The 27,602-nt window shown below is 35.9% G+C and overlaps 1 long non-coding RNA gene across 3 annotated transcripts; it reads left to right on the top strand.

Annotated features, from left to right (window-relative positions):
- Positions 1-27,470, top strand: LOC309480507. 3 transcript variants are annotated; one of them, XR_014199668.1, is made up of 4 exons: positions 19,237-21,457; positions 21,607-22,921; positions 23,110-23,209; positions 27,376-27,470. It is a non-coding gene; the product is annotated as an uncharacterized lncRNA (long non-coding RNA). The 3 variants fall into 3 exon arrangements; XR_014199666.1 differs by lacking the exons at positions 19,237-21,457; positions 23,110-23,209 and adding an exon at positions 1-359 and having other exon boundaries at positions 22,731-22,921; XR_014199667.1 differs by lacking the exon at positions 23,110-23,209.
- The last annotated feature ends 132 nt before the right edge of the window (positions 27,471-27,602 follow it).

Here is a 27,602-nt window from a genome sequence, read left to right as displayed (position 1 = left end):
TCGAGTGCTTCCTCATATGACCACGTGATTTCTCCTTCCTTTCGTTTGAAATGACAGGCGCGCGTTCACGAGTGACTCAAGATTTACGTTTTCCACGAAGAACTTGAATTCTACACTCAACTTCACACGGAATTATTGCACTGTTCTAGAGAAAGAGCTCATCTGGAAACACTTTAATGGGAGAAGGAAAGTGTAAAGCTGAGGAACATGAAGCTGGAGTTTGTGAGGGTGAACACAGATGGAGGAGAAGCAGAGGTGTGTGTGTGTGTGTGTTCAGGAAGTGCAGAAGACTGAAGGAAACAGTGGGAATGTGTCGTGGATCATGAGAAGGAATGACAGCAGAGACTCTCTTGATGATTGTAAGTTGTTTTGTTGTTGTTTGCCGCTTGGAAAGTGATGTTAACTAAAATGAACATTAAGAAAACGTGCATTCTTTTGCCTTTTTTTAAGAAAGCATTGTATTTATTATTGTTGCAGTGTAGTTGTTCAGCTATATTTAACAGCGCTTCCTCAGAAGTACAAACACAACAGCCGTTTTTTAAACCCTGTCCAGTGGTTGAGAGGAAATGAGTAAACACGGTCACTGGTAGGCTGTGACAGCTGTCAATCAAAATGTGGAGCGGTGATTCGTTCCATCGTTGATCAACTTGTTCCTGCTGTGGTTGTTTTAATTCACACCCGTTCTAAAAATATTAAAGTTTTTGGTTTAATATATTCTTAATATATAAGACTGACTGTCAATTATCTACTTTTCATGTTGTTTTAAATTTTATTTGTTCATTATTTATTTTGTTGGATTTTAGTTGGACTTGGTCAGAACTGTTTCAAAAATAGTTATCGACATGATGCCGCTGCCTTTAAATTATAAAATAAAGACATGTTATGTATCGTGATGTAATGGTGTAATGGAAGGGACTAAAGAAGTATTTTTATCAGCTGAAAGGCAGAATACAAATGTTGTTGTTTTTTTGTTTTGTTTTTTTTAAAGTTGGATAGACATTATATAACAGTTTCAGGTTATGTTTTAGTGTTGGTAACATGTCCCACACAAACTTAGTAATCGTCCCACATTTGGTTTGTTTAGTGGTGGTCACCCTACTTGGGGTTCAGAGTATTTATTTTTACCTTATCAGTTTCACTACTACGGAAGCCCTGAAGCGCAACGTAAAAAACAATTCTGTTAAAAAAAAAGAGCATTTCGAGATTAAAGTCGAAACATTACGAGAATACAGTCTTCCGTGTTGCGTGTGTGCGCATTCATAACGGTGCGCGTCCACTGGCGCAGAGCGCGTGTTTCCGCAGGCGCGCGCGCGCGCGTGTGTGTGTGTGTGTGTGTGTGTGTGTGTGTGTGTGTGTGTGTGTATGTATGTAATGCGCTTGTGAAGTCGACCTGCCTCGGACATGGATCTACACCAAATAGTAGCTTTTTACTTTTATCTGGGCTTTCAACAAAAGGAAATTCTACACAGGTGCTAATCTACCAACATGCATTTCCATAGCGTTGCCTATAGACGAGCACACACTATCTCAGGTTCACAATCTGGTCCAAACTGTGGCAGTGTTTCTGACGTGTTTTCGTGCTCGTCTATAATAGGCAACACCATCTGGGTCGAGAACACTCAACAGTAACTGCACTGTCTCCCTCTTCACCGTAAATACATCTGGATACATTTTAAGTGCATCATTCTGATGGCCGGATCCCGTGATTTCCTCAGATCTGGTGGTGTTTGAGGAGAGATTCCCTGGTTATATGAATGTAAAGCGCTTTGAGTGTATGCCTACAGTAGACATATGAAAGTGGTATATTTTATAACGGCCTATAATGTTAGCCTAATGCCATGTTGGTAGATTGGCACCTGTAGAGTTTCCTTTAGTTGAAAGCTAAAAGTGAAACGCGCGCGCCGTCATGACGCTGTTGTGCGGCGATGTGAAACAACGGCAAACACACACGCAACTTCTACAGAAGACTGTATTCTCGAAATGTTTCGACTTTAATCTCGAAATGCTAGATTTGTTTTTGTTTTTCACAGATTTTTTTTCAGGGCTTCCGTACACACCTGTCTAGTACAATTATGTGGTTTTGTTTTACATTTACATTTTACATTTAGTCATTTAGCAGACGCTTTTATCCAAAGCGACTTACAGATTAGGACAAAATTAAGCGAGTCATCATGAAGAGGCAAAAACAACGCAAGTAGTGCTCAAAAAACAAAGTTCAGGCATTATTCAGAGTAGCATAAACCCGACAAGTGAGGTTTTAAAGGGAAGGGGAAGATTTTTTTATTTTTTATAAATAGTGTTTTTATTAGTTTTATTAATAGTGTATACTACAGTCGCTAGGACTAATCACAAATGATTTAAATCGAGCACCGAAAGTTTGGTCTGAAACAGGTCTCTGGGTTTAGGGGAAATATATGATACGAATTAAGTAAATATTTGTTGTGTAATGTTAGTTCGGAACTGTTAAATGGCCGCAATGGGTCTCTTTCACTAATAACTGCGTGGATTATTTCATATTTGTACACAGGACAGTATCCGCCTAATTCACAACACGTTCGCACACATGAATTTGTTCTAATCATCGTTAGTGTATTTAGAGTGTTTCTAAATGAGCGGCTGCGTGCACGAGTTAGTCATTTGCATAAAACACGCCCACACAGTCTCCTTATAAGGGCTTTCCGCACACGCTCTCCTACTATGCTGACCACATCTAATAATATATTGGGTTTGACGCTGAGCCTGAAACAGAGGCACTCTAGCCCATACTAATTATGTTAGGTCTCAGACATTAAAATAAAGAAGGCTACTGTAAAAACAAAAAAAACATATAGTTTTTTTTATTCAGATTCCACACTGCCTGCAAGCTGCAATAATAATCCTTTCAATTATAATTTGACAAAGTTTTTTATTCATATCAGATGCTTATTGTGTATGAAACCATACAATTTACTCTATTTTTCTCCCAGTTCAAAGGTCTTACTTTTATGGATTTCGGGAAAAATTGATGAACTTACGCGATGTAAATCCGACAGATCCTCTGAATTACGGCGCAAACTCGTGGCGCGTTATATCAATGATAATTAAATGTGTTTAAACGACAGAACACCTTCACTTTCACATATTTGACAATCAAAATATATCATACAATTCATTATAGTTAGCAAGTTTGTGAATTTTTTTAATTAAAGGGGGAAAGCGAAATAAACGCGAGGCTACATGTGACTGCGTGACGCGTCGCCGAGGGAATAATTGATCTGAAATAATGACTAGAATACAGAGCCCCTAAAATATAGATGCTTTTAAAACCCTTATGCACACATATAAGGCACTGCAGGGCCTGGCCCCTCAGTATCTGTCTGCACTTTTAACTTTATACACACTGTAGTGGATTTTTTCCCTAAACCCGACTATAGCGTCTGCAAATCGACACTTAATAAAAATAAATCTGGCGTCTTCAAATCGGCACTTAATAACCTTTATACTCTAGCTCTTGCGTCTTCCGTCGACAACTGGCCGAGTCTCTTCCTCTAACTTCCCTAAACTGTCCTGCTGCGCAGCAGAAATAACAGACAGACCTCAGCAAATGTCCTCTAAATGCTTTAATAAAGGCCGGGAGAGTGTTCCAGCAGTTCTCAGAGAAACTCTCCCAAGAAGAATCAAGGCCGGAGGATCTCAGACAATGAAATCCCACAGTACACAAGAATACAACAGTTTTTATAGTATAGAGGTATGGCATAAATGTCATGGTGCATTACATAATTTCCCCACTATTTGATTGGTCCTTCATATGCAAACCCCATCTGTTACTAGGTAAAGCAAACTTTGTCTTAATGATGACTTCATTTGCTAATCACGAGATTCTAACAGACTGTAGTTTCATTTCCCAAACTATGTTACTTATACACACTTACGCACACACTCAGTAACAAGTTTTCCGGTTTCATACAGTACATCCTGTTCTAATGTTAGATGTTAAATAAGGTTAGATGTTAGAAACATAGTATTGAATTACAAATACTTACTCATCAAATGTATTTAAATACAATACAAAAATACTGCTGTGAAAAAAGAAGTTAATTAAAATACAAGGAATTTGTATTTTTAAAATACAAAAATACAAACAAAATTTACAATAATTTGAAGTGCGAGACACTAGATACACGTAAGAGTATATGCTATCAGAATATCATTGTTTAGTGCAGAAGATGCGCTTTTATGCGTGTTTATCGTGCAATTAATACACGAAAATGAGTTTTTACGTGCATATGACAGTTTTTGCATGCATTTGATACGCACTTTATTGCGTGTAATACACACGCACCCGACTTATCCTACCCATGCGTAGGCCTATCATGTGCACATACCCTACCACTACTAATCCTACCCATGCATATCATATGCACATAAAAACTCATTTTGGCAGTATAAATTGCACGATAAACACAATGCGTGCTATAGAGACGCATTTAGTGTGACAGGGTTGATACTGTCATAAAACAGATCTCAACTCCTGCCACTGGGTGGCGAATTCCAAGAGTTTGAATGTCGTGTGCAAAGGCGGCTTTACTTTATTTTAAGAAATGACCGACTGTATTTAAGCAAATATTCTCCAAGGTGGTCATTTTGAGATGATTTTGTGTGTATCTGGCAGTTCCCGCCAAACAGCAGTTAATCAACCAATCAGATTTCAGTGACACACTCCAACCCGGTATCACGACAAGACGTGAAATAATCACGTTGGTCCCCTTTGGAAAACGTGTAGATGTCACAGTTTAACGCCCTCAAACGTGAATCTTACACGTACCCTCAAACGTGAATCTTACACGTCCTCAAACGTGAATCATACACATGTAACGTTACCCTCAAACGTGAATCTTACACGTACCCTCAAACGTGAATCTTACACGTCCTCAAACGTGAATCATACACATGTAACGTTACCCTCAAACGTGAATCTTACACGTACCCTCAAACGTGAATCTTACACGTCCTCAAACGTGAATCATACACATGACACGTTACCCTCAAACGTGAATCTTACACGTACCCTCAAACGTGAATCTTACACGTACCATTATCCCGGGACGTTTGCTAATCCTACCCCAATCTAATCATAACCATTTCTTAAAACTAAGTTACGTAGGCTACATTTATAAAGAAAAACAACAGACAGACAAGTATAATCCACAATAATGTATTTATTGAGAAAATGTCAAAATCGGTACCAAAAGTTGTTCACGTGACGATGTGTCGCAGTCCTCTCTGGCAGTGGTTTTGTATGAGGTAACAGAGCAGAATTTAAGTTATTAATTCAAATCCATGAAAATGTTAATCCGTCTTCGGTTCGGTAGTTCGGTTCGCTCTGAGGGCTGCGCGCTTCATTTCAAATGTGAATGTGCATGACGTAATCTGTGACGAAGCAGGCGAGGCGAGAGCCAATGAGCGTTTGATATTGCCGTAACCATAGTAACCTTGAGGGCGCAATTTTTGAATTTGAATTCATAACAAGCGCGGGGTTTGACGTTTACGGTCAAGATGACGATTACTGGATAAAGGGCTGAGTTTGGATCTTTTTCTTGCAAATAATATATGGATTCTGAAGGTTTGGATTACATCAAGCTAATAAAATTGATGTATTTTGTGAATCGATGTTGTGTTGTAAGGTTAGTATATTATGGTTATTAGGAACGATAAATAAATTATTGTGATTATACTCGTCTGTCTGTTGTTTTTCTTTATAATTGTTGCCTAGGTAGTTTTAAGAAATGGTTATGGTTAGGTTTAGGGGTAGGATTCGTGGCTCAAACTATCTTTTAATGCCATATTGTTCATAAAAATGCAATTTTCATACACATATCTGTCCATACGTTTTATCATTTTAATATTGTTCATAAAATGGGTATGTTTAGGTGTGGGAGTAGAAGGGATCTTACATTTATAATCTATAAAATGGTAAGGAAATTGTACAGATATCTTCAATGGCAAACGTGTATGATTCACGTTTGAGGACGTGTAAGATTCACGTTTGAGGGCGTTAAACTGTGACATCTACACGTTTTCCAAAGGGGACCAACGTGATTATTTCACGTCTTGTCGTGATACCGGGTTGGTGAGGGATAGACTTGCCGTGTTTCCTAAGGCATCCGCTGTAAAAAGCTGTGTAAAGCTCCTACATTACTTACAATTTTCCTCACCTTTTATTGTCGGGAGTTTTTTGTCAACTGAAATTTCTTGGAAAGATATTTTTCCAGTGTTTCATGAGCAGAACAATCCAAAAACACATTAAATAACTATGGAATAACTATGGAAGCTTGTTTCCGCCACAGAGTGAAAAATAAAAAAGGTAATTGCGACTTTTAAATCTCACAATTCTGACTTTTTTTCTCAGAATTGCGTGTTAAGTCAAAATTGCCTGATATAAAGTCGCAATTGCGTGTTATAAAGTCAGAATTATGAGACATAAACTCACAATTGCGAGAAATACTTGAAATTCTGACTTTTTTCTCAGAACGGCATGTTTATATCTCGCAATTCTGACTTTATAATACGCAAGGGAGATATAAAGTCATCAGAACTGCATGATATAAAGTCGCAATTGCGCGTTATAAAGTCAGAATTGTGAGATATAAAGTCCAATTCTAAGGGAAAAAAGACGGACTTTTTTAACCTCAGAACAGTTTATATCTCACAATCTAAGGTCCAATTCTAAGGGAAAAAAGATGAGAAAAGATGTCAGAATTGCGTGATAAAGTCGCAATTATGTGTTATAAAGTCAGAATTGCGTGATAAAGTCGCAATTGCGAGAAAAAAAGTCAGAATTCTGACTTTATATGACGCAATTGCGACTTTATTTCACGCAATTATGATTTTATAACTCACAATTCTGAGAAATAGTCACATTATTATTATTATTATTATTATTTGAGTTTATAACTATAAATGAGTCCACTTAAGACAGTAATATGTTTATCATAAATTAATTTTTGAATGCTTTATTTTTAAGCAAAAATTATGCAAAAATAGGCCTATTTTATCTAAAACTGTGAAAAGTTAAAAATAAAGCTTTGATGAATTATTTTATGACAAACATATAAGTGAACTCATTATTAGTTATAAACTCAAATAATAATAATAATAATAATAATTTATTATTATTAGCCTACATTTTAGGCTACATAGGCCTAGAAGACGCTTTTGTCTAAAACTTGCAAAAAAGGAACAAAGCAATTCGTCAAATATCAGTCATAATACAGGTTAGACAATAATAGTGCTAAGATTATCACAAATAAACAAAATATTTTGATGCACGTCATTCATATTAAATCGTACATTTACCGCTACAATTGAGAATCACTTTAAACATGCAGACGCAGTTAAGACAATTTGATGTATTCAGGCACGGATTAAAAGTCATGTGTAGAAGACGGTTACTCAAAAACCAAAACAAAAATGAGTTTAAAACCACAACCAAGTGAATCCGTGTATCATTCGTTCAGTCGTTTTTTGAATTAATATTGAAAGTAGAAAAATGTGAAAACGGTTCCTTTTTCGTTTTTTCATTTTTTCCAAAAAACGAAAAACAAGAATCCAGCTGGATTTTTTGTTTTTCGTTCTCAGTTAGAAAAAGGAATAAACAGCTTGAATATTCGATTTCTACACGTGGGCGGGAATTAAACGCCCATTTCCTCTGATTTGTCAGCCGAAGATCAAACTGTTCCGTCATCAGTTCTGCACAGCAGAATAAGAGTCCTCCGTTGTGCGGATTCCTAACGTATTTATTGCAACTACATTTAATCTTTTTCTCATCAAACAACCAGACGTCTCGACACAACCCGTACCGGGCAATAGACTAGATAGGGCTTTCTTCTGTGTAGACCAGGAGTTCTCAAGTGCCAGGGGGTCCGTGAAATAATTAGCTATTTTTATTAAATAATTAGGGGGGGGGGGGGGGGGGGGGGGGGGTTAACATGAAGCACGCTGTGATTAATCTTAATGTTGACCTTCAAAAATATATAGGCGCGCCAAGAAGGCTATTTGGCTGTGCTGTAGGCTATTTTGGTTGATTTTTGGTGTGCGCCAGAAAGAATATAATAATCATTTATAATAATAATTATTCTTATATAATAATTTCAAAGGCATGATATGTTGTAGTCATTTTGAAAGAACACAAATAGACATATAAATGTTACTGTTTCGAATGAGAGTATTAAACGACAGTAGCTATTAAATCCCCTGTTGAGCAACACATCCAAGTGATGTCGGGTGTCGCAGCCTGTTCGTTATTAAAATAAAACACAGTCATCAAAACATATAAAACGTTATTCTGCTTAATTGGTCTGTTGACATTCCAAACTAATTTCCCTTGCTGTGGAGATGCTGATTTACGTGAAGGCCTATATAGGGACTCGAATGAAGTACGAAGCCTTCTTTACATTATTAATTAGCATCCAAATGTTACATTGCAAATAGGCTACTGGACGAATGAGAGATGCCCGAAACCAACGTCTGGTCTGTACAGTTTCAGTTTCTCGTTAAAATACGCATATTATGTTAATGTATATTAATATACATTAATATATTAATATACGCATATTAATTAATAGTGTTTATAATGTTAATGTTAATGTTGTATTTTATTTACCGGTCTTTTACACTATTTATGAATATGATTTTTTTACAACGATGTGATGCGCGCGTTTCCCTCTCAACATGACCCGGCGCACCACGCACAAGCGCGCATCCTAGAGATATAAATTATGATACATTTTAATAAAACACAAGGCCTACATCATAAAACTTCTCCAGTTGTTAGATAGGCTAGTCAGTCTGAATGACAGTTTATACGTTAACGTTAATATAGGCCAATTATATAGTCAATGCATTATTCTTTTCTTTTTGTATTAGTGTTAAAAATATTTAATTTACAACTAATTATATTGATTTATATCTTAATTTATAATAAATTATTTTTTTAATTACTGGGCGAGGGCGACAATGATAGGCTAACAGCCGTCATTTATCCTGCCCATATAGCCAGCTGATGCAAAGCGTAGGTGAATTTATATATACACAGAAGAAAGCCCTATCTAGTCTATTCCCCGGTACGGGTTGTGTTGAGACGTTAGTCTGGTGGTTTGATGAGAAAAAGATTAAATGTAGTTGCAATAAATACGTTAAGAATCCGCACAACGGAGGACTCTTATTCTGCTGTGCAGAACTGATGACGGAACAGTTTGATCTTCGGCTGACAAATCAGAGGAAAGGGGCGTTTAATTTCCGCCCACGTGTAGAAATCGAATATTCAAGCTGTTTATTCATTTTTCTAACTAAGAAAGAAAAACGAGAAATCCAGCTGAATTCTTGTTTTTCGTTTTTTTGTAAAAAATGAAAAAACGAAAAAGGAACCGTTTTCTCATTTTTCTATATTCAATATTAATTCAAAAAACGACTGAACGAATGATACACGGATTCAAGTGGATCAATGAAAAGACAGCACAAAAAGGACAAAGAAGCAAGAGAAGCTCAATTACTACAAAAGCTACCAACATTCAAAAAGTAGTCAAAACGCAGAACATCTAACAGAACATAGGCTAAGTTGTTTATGTTTTACAGTAGCCTATGGGCTTATTTTTTTTAACGAAATGTCAATCTTCATCTTTATAACAGAAGATAAAATACAATACAACAATCTTCAAGATACAGTAAATATTCAAATGTGTAACGGATTGTCACCTTAAAAAGTGTCTTTTGTGGTGGAACAAGCAATGCTATATAGCATCTTAATTTAATCTTTGTTTTATTATTTTAGTTAATTAACTAATTTAACGTAAAGACCTGGGCCGGGTTTCCCGATAACGATGTATCTTAGCTCTTAAGAGCGCTTTCTACGTGCAAGGTTACGAACGCTCGCAGCAATTCCACGAGCGTTTCCCAAAAATGCACTTAACATGAACGCGCGAGAATGCGCTCTACGTGCTACTTAAGAGTCGCTGTCCATTCGTGAAGTGCTGAAACATAACCTTATATGGAACGTTTAACCTAATAATTGTCATCTGTTGTGGATTAGCAATCAAGACAAGTCTATATAAAGCACCTACAGGCGGAGGCACTGACAAAATAGCTAAAAAATAAAATAAAAAATAAAGATTCCTTTCAAAAAGATGAAATTAATGTCCTTTTAGAGGAGATAGAGTGAAACAAAGATGTAATTTTTAACAGATTAAAAGGATTTCTTTTATTTATTTTTTGTTCATTCATTTAATTTTGATTAAAATTATTAGATTAAATTATTTCTATTTTTTGTTTTGTTTTCTGACCTTTTTAATTATTTAATTTATACATTAATTTAACCAACAACAAAAAAAGAGTAATAAAGTGTACAATAAAGTACAATCAAACCTTATATTATAATCACATTGCATTTGAATAAAGTTAAAGGTGTAATCTGTCGGTTGTCCTGCAGGTGTCCTCATAAATCTGTCTTCTTACGATGAACTTGGTGATGTACGATTACTCCAGAGCACTCGTAGATCTACGAAGATTTTCAAGTGCTACTTAAGCTACGATGCTTTTGGGAAACAGACCGTAATATTAAGATCAGTCGTACGATCGTTTTTACGATCAACTTAGGCTTACGATGCTTTTGGGAAACGCAGCCCTGGGCCCGGTTCCCCGATAACGCTCACTCTTAGCCTGCTAAGAAGACTCGAAAGATATATCTTACCAAATTTGTTTATGTTCCTAAGTGTGTTCCCCGAACTATACCTTAGGAAGCTGCTTAAGATATACCTTCTTAAGTGTGACGTGACCCGGCGCTGTCCGTGGCGATGCTGCTGAATTGTTTGAAATCGATCGTGCAGGGGCTGTTTATGTGAAAAAGCGGTCATCTTTATAAAAGAAGCACTTCAGAAATAGTTGAAATTGCAATTTATTATGATTATTGGATATTATAAAAAAAAATAATTCAAACTATAATAGCCTATAATAGCGTAGCCTACATATTTTAAAATTGTAACATATAGCCTATTGCTGCCACAATAACCTTTTCAAAAATGTACGTGCCACCTTTTCTTTCCCATTTTTGTTCGCTGAGGTGGAGCTGCGATGAAATATTGTTCTTGTGTAAATACTTTCCAGCATTTCAGTAATAATTATTAATCCGTGGGCACCATAGGCGTAATTCTATGGGGGGACAGGGGGACACGTCCCCCCCAATATTCAAAGAAGGACAATTTGTCCCCCCCAATATTTGATCATACTGTATGATTATGCGGGCAATATCGATGTGATTGCAAATATGTCTTTCTTTCCAGCTCCGAAAATATAAAATCCCGGCCGGTCCATTTCCCAAATCCATTCGACTGGCCTTACACTATACAATAACAAAACCTATTTCTCCTGAAATCCATGTCATGTTTTCCTTATACCTTTAGTAGCTCGTGCACCGTCAGTGAGTTAGGAAAAACCAAACAGAAGAAGAGTTAGGAGCGCGAAATCTGACAGAGCAGGTGACGGCGGTGTCGTCTCACATGGTGAAATCTCATATGGCAGGTGACGGCGGTGTCCTCGCAGAGAAACCGAAGTACAGTTGTAAATTTATGTTTCCATTTATGGGTATTGCCAGAGTTTTTCCTGCATAAAGAATTATAAGGCGGCTGCCTCCGTCAAATTTTGTGCCGCCTCCGGCTCTCGACAAAACTCGGACAGACAGTCACATGGTCAGATACACTTTCCCCACCGTGATGGTTCTGTTGCGGTTATAAAAATATTTAAAATAATCTAATTTAATACAGTTATAATTTTTCAATGTAAATTATTTAATTTGATTGGTAACAGCCTAGTGTCTTATTATTTTAATTGGATATTTATCAAATTTAAGAATTTGAAATGAAAGATGGAGCATACAGTTAATAAAATTAGGGGGGGAAATGCCCTTTATAAAGGTACAAAAAACTATTCTGAGTGTTTTCAAACAGTGATGTAATGAAAAATTGACAATTTTAAGTTTGAAGGGAGTAAAGCCTCTGTTTAGGCTATTAAGGAAATATAATTTTGCCAAAAGAAGAACTTTTATTTTAAATAAATGTTCATTTTAAATCAGCATGTCAGTGTGATATGTTACCATATTATCATGCTTAACACTAAGAATTTGAATAATTGTAATGTGATGATCAGATGCAGATATCTAAATCAGAGAATATCATAGGTTCGGGCGGTTTGCGGGTGGATTATTTATTTTTAACAGTGGATTCGGGTGACTCAAAGTGCACCAGATTAATGAATTTACCTTTAAAATGTACAAAATTTTCTTCCGGGGGAGCATGCCCCCGGACCCCCCTAGAGGTACCAAGTACACAGCTGTCCCCCCCAATGTGTGATTGACAATTTCGCCCTTGGTGGGCACGATTAATAATTGAGGGAACAGTTTCAGGATTCGTGAGTACGGTTTATAAACCGTCGCCACGGATTGTTTTTTCTCCCACAATTTCACTCTTATACTGACGGGCAACAGGCTCATATCGAGTGTGCTCATATCATGAGAACATGCTCATATCGAGTTTCATTTAGATTCTGTGAGTCTTTTCTTATGAGTCAACCCTCTCCAAGCAGATTCATAAAATGATATTGGACAAACAGCTTGAGCGTCGTCCTCTCCAGCGTGCACGCGCTTTGTAATAACACACACACACACACACACACACACACACACACACACAACAGTTTCAGATTTACAAAAGCACGAGTGCGAACAGAACTATTTTCTCAGGACTAGAGTTTAGAAAGATGAATTTCCTGCGCAACAGGTTTACAGCGCGTAACAAATGCACGTAAAAACATGTTTGGCGTATAAATGGCACGAGAAATAAAGTTTGTGGTGTAGATACGCACTTTCATGAGATCGTCTTATCGTGCGCATAATTTAAAACATTAAAACACTGCAGTTTTCAACACCAGTGCATCGACTACATCTAAATTCATAAGTTTTGTTTAACTTCAGTACGATGGCTTTATGTAGTTTGAGTGCTTAACTCCATTAATGAGTGTCATAATTAATCTAAATCAAATTTATTTCTTCTGCTGAACACAAAAGAAGATAATTTTGAAGAATATTGGTAATTGAGCATTTTTTTCTACTAAGGAAGTCAATGTGGTCCATCAACTCGTCCCCTTGGAATTATAAGGTTCTAGATCTGCGTTCTGAGCAGTTTTGAGATATTGAGCTTCAAAGTTTTTGCATTACATATAGGAACATTTATATGGGGAACAAGTTTCTTTCAAACATGTAAATAACAGGGACCCTGAATGTATTCTAAATATACAATATCAAAATCCTCTCAATTTTGTAAATGGGGATTTTTGGAATGGGTCAAATGCAAATAGAACCTTTTAATTCTTAAAAAAAATTTGTATAATTTCGCTTAGAATTATAAGGTTCTGCTTCTATCTGCCAAAACATTATTTGAACATTAAATATAAAATTAATGTTGCAACAATGTCTTAACATGTATTAAATTTTTATCTTTTCTGACATTTCATATTTTTAGCACTTCCATGTATTTAGGACATTTCAAATTGAGCAAGGTAGGTCTAAATATTTTGTCCAGTGCAGATGTTAATTTTTGGTACCAATTTGGTGGGTAATTAAACACATTATTGCAGAAATTGTTACTTTAATCTTTCGTTTAGGCAGAAAGCAGCTGTAATACAGCAGGACTTTATTCCACATAAAGAGGGCCAGGTAAAATGGCTTTCTCTCTAGACATCAGTATGGCTGAAATAACATGTTAACGTTTATTGTTGTAATTAAGACCCCATCAATTAAATTGTTGACTATTTAAGGCTTAATATTGTAAAAATTAAGACCTTTTAAGACTTTAAAAACTGCAAGAAAACAGACATGCTTCAGCAAATTAATTCATAAAGTTTAATAATCATTGAAAAATGATTCACTGACTATATATAAAATCACAAAAAATGCCAGACTCATTTTTTAAACACAGAACTATAACACTCTCTGCGACTCATTTTTTAAAACACAGACTTACTCTGTATCTGCTAGTGGCATGAATTTAAACATGGACTTAATGTCACTCACCTTCGCCTCTGAGATGATGCTCTGTTTGGACAGTACCCTTGGTTTGGGTAAGATGGATGTAGGTGCCAGGCTTCTCGTCGGTTTGCTTGGTCCTCTTATGTAAGCAATAAGGTACGAGAGGCTGTGACGGTACCTTCTCCGTGTTCCGTCTCCGCTTCGCGTCGTGCCTAACAACGCCCTTCAGCCGTTACTTATTCACGATACAGCACTTGTCTCGAGTACCTTATTTCTTTTATAAAACGGTTACCACACAATACAACTATTAAAGCCGAAAAACATATATCTATGCAACTTTTATTAAGTAAAATCACTAAAAGCCTTCCTTCCGCTGGAAAAAATTGTCCCTGACCGTAAACAGCAACAAAAGTTACATACATTATATTTCACCAATAGATGGCGGCAAAGACCGTCTTTATGAGTGAGTCAGTCAGTAGAGAAGACTTTTACATTGCAAGGAATCAAACTTGTGAACACGGAGAAGGAAGACGCAAGATGACAGATGATTATGGGCACGGAAAAATCCCTTAACTGTTAAAAGGGCAAGATATCGCTGCGGACATTCAAACTGATTTTTTTATTATTATGAATAGGCTATGACTGACCTGACAGAAAATGCTATATCTACTGTAAATGCAGGTACACTCGCTTACTCGATCTCTCACAATACTCTACTAGCTCTTCAATGAACAATATCAATGAGATCGCACATGTGTTTAAGTTGCTAAGAGTGGTTGCTAGGGGTGTTGTGTAGTGATACATAGAACAGTTGGGTGAAGCGGTCATATCTTGAATAAAGCACAGCTATTGACCAATCGGAATCAAGGATTGGAACTTTTAACTCTTGGCTCTGCATGTGATTTTGTGTAATGAAGAGTATATGGACACTGATCAAACACAACGCGTTCTAATATTTTCATTAGTGCACTTGCAACATCATTTCCTCCCCTACCTGACATTGCCTCTGTCCACAAAGCACAGTAGCCTTTTTTAGTGTAAGATTATACAAGTTAAGTTTCCGCTTGTAGAAAACAGAGCTATGAAATGACATGAAATAACATTCTGTAGGTCAAAACAGACTGTTAGAGTATCTTTATCCTCTGTCTTTTTGGCGCTCTTGGCGCATTGCCGTCTTGTCAGCTATATGCTTTGTTTGATGGTACTCATCACTTTGGCCTACCATGTTTTGCTTTACGGCAGTCCCATATGCTTCACACTTATCACACCGATCATTTTTACGGGTGTGAAAGCTAAGGTTGAACTCTGTGTTGAATATGAATCGGTAATAAGATTCTTTCACAGGTGTATTTCCATTCTCGTTAAGATCATACATCCTTGAAACATTGAGTAGGCTACCGCTTCAAGGTACTGTCTTTCTGTGCTGGCACGACAGTAATGTGACTCAACAACAGGAAATGAACTGATGTGTGCCTTTACCTGCTCTTTCTGATTTTCATCTATGCATTTTTTGCATGCTTTCCCCTTGCATCTGATTTTGGCATGCTTTTGATTTTTCTTCATGTGTGTATTATACACAAAACTGCTTAGAGACTTTTTCACCTTTTGAAAAAGTCTCTAAGCCTTAAAAGTCTCTAAAACACCCTTTCACCCTCTACGTTTAGATAGTACTTAAATGAGTATAAGTCATATTTATGCTATAAAGTCATATTTCCTGTTTTGACTCAACTGGTAGAACTGTGTAAAGCATTTATTCATTATTGACAGATGCAGTGCCGCTTCAGGGGCTGTCCCCGTCCATTTCAAAATCAGACCTCCACCCTTGGGTGTGTGTCATGTGCTCTTGACCTACTTACACACACTTGTCTCCTGATCTCTCTCCTGTCGCTCCTCCATCAGCTCAAGCTCTGAGAAACTGCTGTGCTTTACTCAGAATCAGAAGTAGCCTCAGGAAACCTGCCGGTAAACCACAGTGTACCAAACCCAGTGTGCCAGTCGTGGGCAGTTATATATATAAATGGTGGTGAAACAATAAAAATACACACCTGTGCCAAAACGTATGCAGTTGGCATTAACACAGGCGACAGTGTCAAATAAAAAATAAAAAAGTGAAAAATGTCCATAAGGTCACACATGGGTATTTTTGCATCGTCTCTCAATCCAGTAGAAGCTTTTTCTTCTCAACGGTTGCATTGATTACTAGTGGATGATGATGATGTAAGGTTGAAAATAATTCAAGATATTTGAAAATGAACAGACATTTGCTTTTACTGTTGTCCACCTCCTCTCTCCTCCACATTAGTAACTCCTAAAGACACAGAGATGCTGATAGTGATGGAGAACTGTAGGCCGAGAGATGTGTTCACATGATCATATGTGGATATCGATGATCTGATAACTCTCACTCCTTTAGTGCCATGGGGGAAGTTGTATTCTCTCACATTTGGGTTTTAGTCACATGTTCAAGGAAAGGATAAAAGAAGATGTAACTGTTGCTCTATCTCTTTTATTATCTCGCTCTCCTTCTTTACCTCTTTTATTTCTTTCTCTCTCTCTCTCTGGTAACATTTTACATCTATGCTGGGTATAATTAATAAGTTATCATCATCATCTCATACATCTATTTTGTAACTATTTTAAGTGTAACCATAACCATATTTTGTCATTAAACCTTTTGGTATTGACTTTGAAGTGCTTCATATACAATATAATCCTTCTAGCAATGCACTCCCACATATTTAGCTATAAGAAGAAGTGGAAGGTAAATATGAGACACAAACCCGTAACAATGACTGAATAAGGGAAGAACCCACGAGGGCAGGTTACAAGCTCACTTTCTCAAAACCGTAAACACAAAACCAAAAGGTCAAACAATGCTTTCAGGTTGTACAGTCAGATACCGTAGTAATGTGAATATGTACTGTATGTGCACCACAAGGGCAGTATTGTACTGAATATTGTATTGAATGTCTGTATATTCAGCACTTGCTATACTGTGAAAATACACTGACTGACTGACAGCAAAAGCCAAAGAAGTTACAGTAAAAACTCTAAATGAAAAGCATGTTACAGTGAAGTACAGTCAGAAGAGTTGATCATCTGCTGGATCACAGTCAGAGAGGGATTTATTCTGCTTCAGCTTCACGTCTTCATGTTGATCCACACTGAGGACTTGTATCATGTACAGATGGTCTCATCATTTGAAAAGAGTGTGAACAATTTTGAGTCGTTGTGTGTAAACGATGACAACTGTGTTGTAGTTGTGTTTAACTTTCGCCTGCCTGTGTTTAGCGGTTTGAAACATAAGTGCATCACAGTGCGAAATGTGTTTTAGTGAGTGAGAAATTGAGTCAAAATTTCGTGATATAAAGTCACAATTGCGTGTTATAAAGTCAGAATTATTACTTTTTTCTCAGAATTGAATGTTTATATCTCGCAATTCTGACTTTATTATTCGCAAGGGAGATATAAAGTCAGAATTGCATGATCGCAATTGCGCGTTATAAACTCACAATTGTGAAATATAAAGTCCAATTATAAGGGAAAAAAGACGGACTTTTTTTAACCTCAGAATAGTTTATATCTCCCAATTCTGAGAAAAGATGTCAGAATTGCGAGATATAAACTCGCAATTATGTGTTATAAAGTCAGAATTGAGTGATAGTCGCAATTGCGAGAAAAAAAATGTAGACTTTATTTCACGAAATTCTGACTTTATAACTCGCAATTCTGACTTTATAACTCGCAATTCTGAGAAATAAAGTCACATTATTATTATTATTATTTGAGTTTATAACTATAAATGAGTTCACTTAAGACAGTAATATGTTTATCATAAATTAATTTTTGAATGCTTTATTTTTAAGCAAAAATTATGCAAAAAATGTAGGCCTGTTTTATCTAAAACTGTGAAAGGTTATAGTCTATAAAAAATAAAGCTTTGATTAATTATTTTATGACAAACATACTGTATTACTAAGTGAACTCATTATTAGTTATAAACTCAAATAATAATAATAATTATTATTATTATTATTATTATTACATTTTAGGCTAAAGACGCTTTTGTCTAAAACTTGCAAAAAAGGAACAAAGCAATTCGTCAAATATCAGTCATAATACAGGTTAGACAATAATAGTGCTAAGATTATCACAAATAAACAAAATATTTTGATGCACGTCATTCATATTAAATCGTACATTTACCACTACAACTGAGAATCACTTTAACATGCAGACGCAGTTAAGACAATTTGGTGTATTCCACTTTAATACACAATAAAACAATATACAATAAGATTCATCAACGTAGGCTACCTCCTCCTGGTGCTAAAATGAGGGCGAGCCGCAAATCCCTGAGTATAGTTTACAAACCCGTGGGAACAGATTGCGAAAGCGTGGGCACGGTTTATGAATTTGTGGGTACAGACTGCAAAAACTGAAGGCATGGTTTACAAGTCTGAGAGCGCGGATTAGAAACTCGTGGTTTATTATTAATGAATTAACATTATTATTAATCCGTGGGCACGATTTGTTAAACCGAGGCAGTTTGAGGATTCGTGAGTACGGTTTATAAACTGAGTGGACGGATTGCAAAACCGTCGCCACAGATTGTTTGTTTTCTCCCACCTGTGACTTCCCGGCCTCCGTAATATGGCAAACATTTTAAATTAAAACTTAAAATTGACATTTTTTGATAGAATACAATAAATCTTGGATGTCACAAAGAACTTGTTTTTCCACCTCCACGAATGAGACGAGTGTTACTTTTCTGTTCGCTATTTTTGCTATTTGTCCATAGTGGTACACTATATTGACTGGGTTAAATAGAAATGCATTATTAAAAAGAGACAATTACAAGTGTCACAATTTTCATTGACTAAAACTAGACTAAATGTCATCAGCTTTCGTCGACTAAAACTAGACGAAAAGGATAATTCTGACTAAAATAAGACTAAAATGCTCAGACTTTTAGTCGACTGAAACTTGACTAGACTAAAAAGAGGATGAACGTGACTGAAACTAATAAAAACTAAAATGACAGCTTGACACAAAGACTAAACTAAAATTAAAACAGGCCGCCAAAAACAACACTAGGTTTGGGGAACTTCCATTCAAAAAGACTGAAACGAATCATTGCAAATAAAGCTGATCCGTCAGTTCGACTCAGTTTTCTTTCATGTTTTATTTAAGAATAACATGAGAATAACGTAACAAATGGTATTTTAACGTGACGTGTTATAACAAGTATGCTATCTATGGCAAGAGCTATTTTGCTGCTTTCTTTTCCTCATGATTATTTTATTTTTTCCTTTTGCAATCCGCTGTTAAAAAAGGACAACATATGGTGATTCTTAGACTATGGGCACTTTTATGTACTTTGGTCATATTTTTAAAAATACATACAATTTTGGACAAATTCCTCTTTCTTTTTCAAACTAACAATAAAACCTCCTTAAAAACTTTTTACTACCTTTCTATTATGATTTTTTTTTCATACTTTTCAACCTCCTAATAGGTGTCAAAATCACTGTTTTCTCCTTGTCGCACACCCAGACTTTTTAACTTCAACAATGAAAATACAGTTTAAAAGTATGACTTATCTGGTAACTATTAATATACCTAAATTAAGCACTAGTAAAATAATTAAAATACATTATAGTATTTAATGTGAGACCACCATCAATATTACTTTTTATACAAAATATAGCTGTCGCACAGTATTGGTGTCATTTCCACCACAACACTGTAATGTCCCTTTAAAAAGTTTGTGTGAAAGATTGTTTCGGTGGTTTCTATGGAAATGTTCAGAGACATCAGAGCACATGTTGGACATGGAGGCCATTTTAAATTTTCATCAAGAACAAAATAAGAAAAATCAAGGTAAATATTGCTTGATCAGTTAATATATTTATTCTATGTCATTTCCAAACATGCTGTATCAAGGGTGTTTTTAAAAAGTAAAAAATTAAGTTAAATAAGAGTATTTTACATACATGAAATGCTGAGTATTAATTCAAAGCTAATCAGTGAAGCTATCTTCCATTTTTTTCACAAAAAACTACAGAAATGTCATTTCCACCACAGTCATTTCCACCACACTGCCCTCTGTGGTGGAAATGACAGCATGTGGTGGAAATGACATTTATGATTACAAAGTACAATTGATATAGATTGCAAGAGTAGATTGACTTTGTGAATTGAGTTTACTGAGTGTGATGAGTTTAAGAGTTTTTCAAATAAATATTTCTCTAAATATTACTGTTTCTCTACATTCACGTTAATTCATTGTCATTTCCATCACCACACACTTTTTTTAAAAAACATTTAAAAAGTTCTCATCACACATTAAAAATGTATCCACAATTTACGAGATCATGCTCTACTTAATATAAAAATTCAAGTTATTTATTTTCTAATAAGCTCTTGCCCAAACCAATAGAGTGTGACAGGTGTACAGTTCACCATTTGGTCCTTATAGGGCAGTTAATTTATCTCATTGACAAATGTATAATTATTGTACATTGTGGAAAAACTGATAAAACTAGTAACAAAAATGATCTTAGACAATTCTTGAGTGGCATAAGTTATTCTGTTTTTAAATAACAGCTGTGTATATATATTGAGATGTGGTGGAAATGACATTTGTTCATTGCAGGTCGGAAAAAATGTAAAATATTAACAATTTCTCTTGTAATCTAAGTTTCTCCTCTTATAGACCTTAAAACTAGACAAATTATTTAAACTTATGAGACTGTGTTACGTGACTTTTGAACAAGTTTTTTTTATTCAACTTCACAAGCCCCTAGTTGGAGAAATGCCCAGTAGCGGATTAATTTTGAACTGTAATCAAACTGACTGGAACTACCTGTGCATTAAACCTTCCAGCCAATCAGAATCGAGTATTTAAACAGCCCATGGTATAAACATGATTGTTTACATGTTATATATTCTTTTTTTCTTCTTTCTTTTTTTTTTTTTTTTTTTTTTTTTGAGAAAGCTAATGTGTTTGAACACTGAACTCATGTAATCTACCCCTGTTTAAAAATCAACAGTATATTATGTGAGTATTGAGAAGTGATGATCTACTTTCAGGAAATGAGAGATATACAAGCATGTTGTTCGTGACCACTGACATGTGCTTACAGGGGAAACTGTCGGTAACATCATCAACTACCAGTGTGTGGTTAGTTATTTTTAACCCCATTTGTATACATTCATTCTTTTTCAGAATTGTAACTCTTTAAATCCTGGTTTGATTACATAATACCACACGTGTTTTTTTATGAAGGAGAAAAAATAGGTAGTTATTTTCCATATTCTAAATGCTAAGCCGTTTTTGTTGTTGTTTTTCTTTTACAGTTTTGGATATGTTGATTATTAACAACAACATTATTGTTATGCCGGGTCAGATTTAAAAACTGCTGCTCAGGGGCCACATCGGAGTATGTATAAAGCCACTCAGAGGAACACTTGTGTCTTAAGTCTGTCAAAATTCTAAGAATGACATAATTTGACTCTTATTCCTATTAACAACAACATTATTTTTATGCCAGGTCAGATTTAAAAACTAAACACAACTAAAAACTGCTGCTCAGGGGCCGTATGGATAAAGCCACTCAGAGGAACATTTGTGTCTTAAGTCTTAAACTTAAGAATAAGTGTGATTCATAAAGGTTCCTTAGTGTCAAAGACTCTCAGCTCCTCCATTGTCTAACTCCTATAACAAGATGGCCGCAGAGAGGAGGAGGCCACGCACTTTGCAACGAAAATATGATGTATTGGAGTTAAATTATGTTGTTAAATGATGATAAAGATGATATTTTTTTATTTTTATATTTGTTAAATATTTTAAAATATGACGGAAGAACAAAACATCAAACGTAGTGAAGGTGTTTAGCTATATATCTGACTAAATAATTTCAAGTCAAGTCACCTTTATTTCTACAGCGCTTTCTACAACACAGAGTGTTTCAGAGCAGCAGAAAACAGCAAATGAATGCAACAGTTTCGGCTGTACAGCAGCTCTAGAAGAGAATAGTGGCATTGTTAGCATTCAGTGCTTATGCAAGTTCAGCATTGATTCATTTTCATTGTAAAAATCATTAGTTATTATCTATTTAGTTATAGAAAATAGTGCTATCATCGTCCAGCTCGGTTCAGTTTTCAATGGTGTCAATGCAGGAGATCAATAATATTGTTGAATATTAAGGCAAACTACAGCTAGAGGTTTTAGAAAAAGTGTTTTATTCATATCAGATGGACATTGTGTGTGAAACAATAAAGTTTACTCTATTTTTCTCCCAGTTCAAAGGCCTTACTTTTATGGATTTCGGGAAAAATTGATGAATTTACGCGATGTAAATCCGACAGATCCTCTGAATTACGGCGCAAACTCGTGGCGCGTTATATCAGTGATAATTAAATGTGTTTAAACGACAGAACACCTTCACTTTATGACTATCTAAATATATCATACAAATCATTATAGTTAGCAAGAATATTTTGAATAAAAGGGGAAATCGAAATAAGCGCGAGGCTACGTGTGTGTGTGTGACTGCATGACGCGTCGCCGAGGGAATCATTGATCAATAATAACGGCTAGAATACAGAGCCGATAAAATATAGGCTAGATGCTCTGAAGAATAACTTACTGTGAGTTTTTCGATTGCGGTTTCAGTGCCCGATTTGAGGACGGAGGCTCGATGATGATGATGATGTTGGAGAAGGATTACTCCTCGGAGCGGCGGATTGGACAGAGGCTCGATGATGATGATGATGATGTTGGAGAAGGATTACTCCTCGGAGCGGCGGATTGGACAGAGGCTCAGCTGGACGGGGCAAATGCTGTGAAACGGCCATGGGACAGAGGTGAGGGAAGGGTATATTTATTTCAAGCCCCTGCCCCTTTTGTCTCAAAATGTATTGTGCCCCTCTCTGATAAATGTAAATAATAATAATTATTAAAATAAATATACGAATAAATAACATGCACTTATACACCATTGCCACTAACAATAATAATACAAAAATATATAACAATAATAAACAATATATAGGCTATATATATTTTTGGCGGAGGTGAAGCGGTAGTGGGCGGAGTTTCCTGTGGAGCGCTACAGCAGTTCGCCGCGAGTCTTCACACTGCACGGGCAGCAGGTAACAACATTAAGCTAATACGGAAAAGTTTACTTAGATTTATCCTACCATGCTACTGTAAAAGTTGCGACAGCATGTGAGTTATGCTTAATAACAATCATAAAAGTATAACTCAATTTCAGCCGCATTCTGAGTCTGACAATGTCGTTCGTTTTTGTCCAAGGCCATGGCAAGTGTTATTAGCTTGGGGAAATACATCTAGTGAAAGGAAATTTAAAGTCCATGCCCAGCTCTAAATTGTAAGGAATTTATATCTTTGATTTCATAGGCTACACTTTACAACAAGGTTCATTTGTTTATTATTCATATTAACATTAACTAATCATGAGCAAAACATTTGTTAGGCTACAGTAGCCTATTTGTTAATAGTTAGGCTAATAATAATACAACTTTTAATTGTTTGTTCATGTTTGGCTATGTCACAGTCAGTGCATTAACTAATGTTAACAAATACAACTTTTGATTTTAATAATGTTTAGTAAATGCTGAAATTAATAGCTAGATTATAGGCTACTACAGGGCCGTTGAATGCTTGAATCTGATTGGTTGACGAACGTTCTAAGGTGTGCATTATTTTCAGGGAAACGCACGGCTAAAGTAGTTCCAGGCAGGTCTCGACCGCATTACAGCTCCATATCACTTCGCGTAGTCAACTGTAATAACGGAAAATAGGATTCAATTCATAACAAGAAAAAAAATGACAGACAATTTTGATTTTTCGGAAGTAAATTTTAATATTTATTGTGAACGTGAAAATTTTAACAAATGGGCGACGGTAGTATTGGATAACCCAGATGAAAAAAAAAGTAATAAATAAATAAATAAACGGAAGAGGACATCAGCAAGCCACAACAAAAGACATAAAACAATCAGCGAAGAACAGCTAGATCAGACTCGAGGGCGAAAAACCTGAAGAAAACACCAAAAAAACATCAGCTTGGGCTGTCCATGTGTTTAACGACTGACTCAAATACGTATGTGTGGACAAAGTAGTCTAGAGAGAGACAGGGCAGACGCTCTAAACATCCAGCTGGGCTCTCTCTATGCCACTGTCCGACACGCATCAGGCGCAGAGTATTCAGTGTCAAGTGTTCTCTGTATAATAATAAAATACTATATTACCTCTGCTAACATGCAGCCCCTTGCGCTTGATCTGACATAAAGTAGGCTAGTAGGCTACTATCTATAATCAATAGAACATTGAACTGAATAGCCTATACATAATTAGATAGTCCAGCCGCACGGGTTTTCGTTACAGCCTAGGCTACTAATAGAAAAATAAAATTAACGAATGAATTAATAAATAAATTATATAATATTGACGCACATGCTTTTCGGTCTCATTATTGCAACCTCTGTCTGTCTCTCTATCTGATCCTGATCTAATAACTGCATTAGTCTGCTATCAGTGGCTCAAACCTCCGTTAGGCTATTAACTCTTAAATTACGTTTTGTAATTAGCAACGAAGGCATGGGAATTGATGCGTAAGAAATTAGTCCAACATACAAGAGCGTTTTAATGACAAAAACTTGACAAACGCCTTGAAAAACATAATCTGAACGATGTTTCGAGGTGTGGTAATTAGGCCTAACTGTAGGCTAGTATAAGTATAGCCTACTCCGCTTCGCGTCGTGACCGCATTACCACCTCGGGTGAGCATTATTTTTCTAATAATTCAGCGGCCTGGAGTCAATTCCTTACTTAATAAATGGTGTAGAAGTGCAGTTCATTATTAGTTTAATGAATACATACATAAAATATATGAACAAAACTAAACATGAATTCCTCATAATTACCTAGCCTACTTGATTCTCTGTTTTGTTTGGTAAAGTAGGCTAAGTAGTATTTAGTAGGCTAATATTATCATAATTTCCCTATATTTGTTTGATGTGTTATGCATTCAACGTCTTTTCATTGGTAATGAAGAGAGGCTCTCTGACCGACTGCTGCTCTCCATCGAGCGAGATATGCCAAATAATTGTGAGGAAGTCATTCAAATAAAAACACAACAGACAGACGGTACTGCTTTAAATACAGGTGATTCATTTAAAATAATAATAATAAAGTAATGTTTTTTTGAAAAAGTGCCCTCTTTGGCCCTTCCGCCCCGGAGGAGGTCTGTGCGCGCCACTGATCACAGTCATTTCAACACTGAAACACACACTTTCACACCGTTCACACACAGACCCGGTTTACTCTCATCATCAGCTTTACACACACGGATATCTGCGTTATTCAGAGAAACCCCGCATCACGCAGCCTTTATTACTATATTTAACTGATGGAATAGGTATTAATTAATAAATGTAGGCTATTATATAATTCTATATATGGATAATAGCTTACAATTAATGCAACATACTTCACTATAATTATAGTCAAGTCACCTTTATTTTTATATTGCTTTTTACAATACAGATTGTTTCAACAAAGCAGCTTATATATATATATATATATATATATATATATATATATATATATATATATATATATATATATATAAGCTCTGGAGAAAACAGTTATAAAGTTTTCACCTGTCCACCTTATTCTTGACGAGTACAGCACATAAAATACTGCGTTTTGAATTATGGGAGGCACTTCCGTTTTGGGGAACATCCGTTCAAAAAGACTGAAACGAATCATCAATAATGTAATCTCATTGAACACAGTTTAAAAAAAATATAGCCTATTATTGCGAGCTAGTCTTTCACTGATTTGTTTTTACAGTTTAACTAAAGTTACACCCATAATTCGCGCAAAGCGTCATGACGGGGCGTATGAATAAGGTGGATAGTCGTATTACATTTACATGTACTTTTATTAGGATGAAATATAACTTCTTAACACGATTATAAGGCCGTACGCAGTAAGTGCTTTTTGCGTACGCGCGGTTCCAGTTGTTCCTATATGTATTCGTAAATTAAAAATACATTTTATTGCGATTTTTTTTTTCGCGGAGGACTCTAATATTCAAGCTGTTTTCTACTGTTTCTTCTTTCAATATTAAATAAATAATAAAAAGAACGGCTGAACGAATGATACACGGATTCTCTTGAGCCACTCCAGCTCTGTGATTGGCCGAAATGATCCGTTAAGAGCTTCTACTGTTATTTAGGAGAACTCTGTATTGAGGAGAACTCTAAGATAATACTTTTTTATAGCAAATTTAATGCATTAATATAGGCTAACTATCAGGTCGAAATATCAATTGTGTAGCAGTTAAATTGACAGGTTTATCTTTAATCTAGATACATTACATGCCTTAAATCTCTTATATTGACGGTCAACAGGCTCATATCGAGTGTGCTCATATGTGAACATTCTCATATCGAGCTTCATTTAGATTCTGTGAGTCTTTTCTTATGAGTCAACCCAAGCAGATTCATAAAATTATCCTCGACATAAGCAGCTCGAGCGTCGTCCTCTCCCGCGTGCACGCGCTTTGTAATAACGCGCGTCTATAACGCGTCGCTGTCACACGGAATAACACTGATCACGCGCTCAAGCTGTTCGTCGTTTATATCGAAGATCATTTTATGCATTAATAGGCTACTGACGAGATTGCAATCATGTTAATCAGTGTGTAGATTAAACAGCAGACTGGATAAACATGTCGATTTAACTCTGCTACACGTACGATGTATTAATTTAACTGATAGTTAGGATGCTAGCCTATAGGCTATATTAATGCATTTATGTTGATTCAGTGATATTAAATAAGCCTATTTTAGACTTCAATAAATCAGGTAAAACATTTTTAGTGAATCATATGGTAATTATTATTTTCTAATAAAGATATTAAACTTAAAAAGTATAGACGTACATTGTTTATTTTCTTCAGAATGAAAGGTGTGCCAAAGTAAAATTGAAATTCAAACACAAAAATAATGTACAATATAGTTATCATTTTAATATAATGTAAATGCATGCATAAAGTAGCCCAAAGAAAGCCTATTCTTCATGTCTCTGTTTTACCTCGAGTTATCGTTTCATAAGTTTATTAGCATAATGATATTAATGATAAACTCCAGTGGTGAAGGCAGCAGTAAACTTTAGTTAATCTGGGTAGACTTGAATTTCTTGTGTATGATGGCCTAAATATTTCCAAAATGCCTGAAAACATGTTAATGTCCTTTAAATATATAATAATGATGATCTTTTACAGTGTGATTGCTGATGATGGAGATCACCGGTGTCTCTCACGGAGGATCAGGACAGAAGAGATCGAGAGAGGACAGAGGAGATCGAGAGAGGAGGACAGTGGAGATCGAGAGAGGAGGACAGAGGAGATCGAGAGAGGAGGACTGTGGAGATCGAGAGAGGACAGAGGAGATCGAGAGAGGAGGACAGAGGAGATCGAGAGAGGAGGACTGTGGAGATCGAGAGAGGAGG

The sequence above is a fragment of the Leuciscus leuciscus genome (genome assembly GCF_965113295.1).
Source record: "Leuciscus leuciscus genome assembly, chromosome: 1".
NCBI lineage: Eukaryota > Metazoa > Chordata > Actinopteri > Cypriniformes > Leuciscidae > Leuciscus > Leuciscus leuciscus.
Note: the sequence above shows the minus strand (reverse complement) of the source record. Positions and strands in the feature narration are given on the sequence as shown.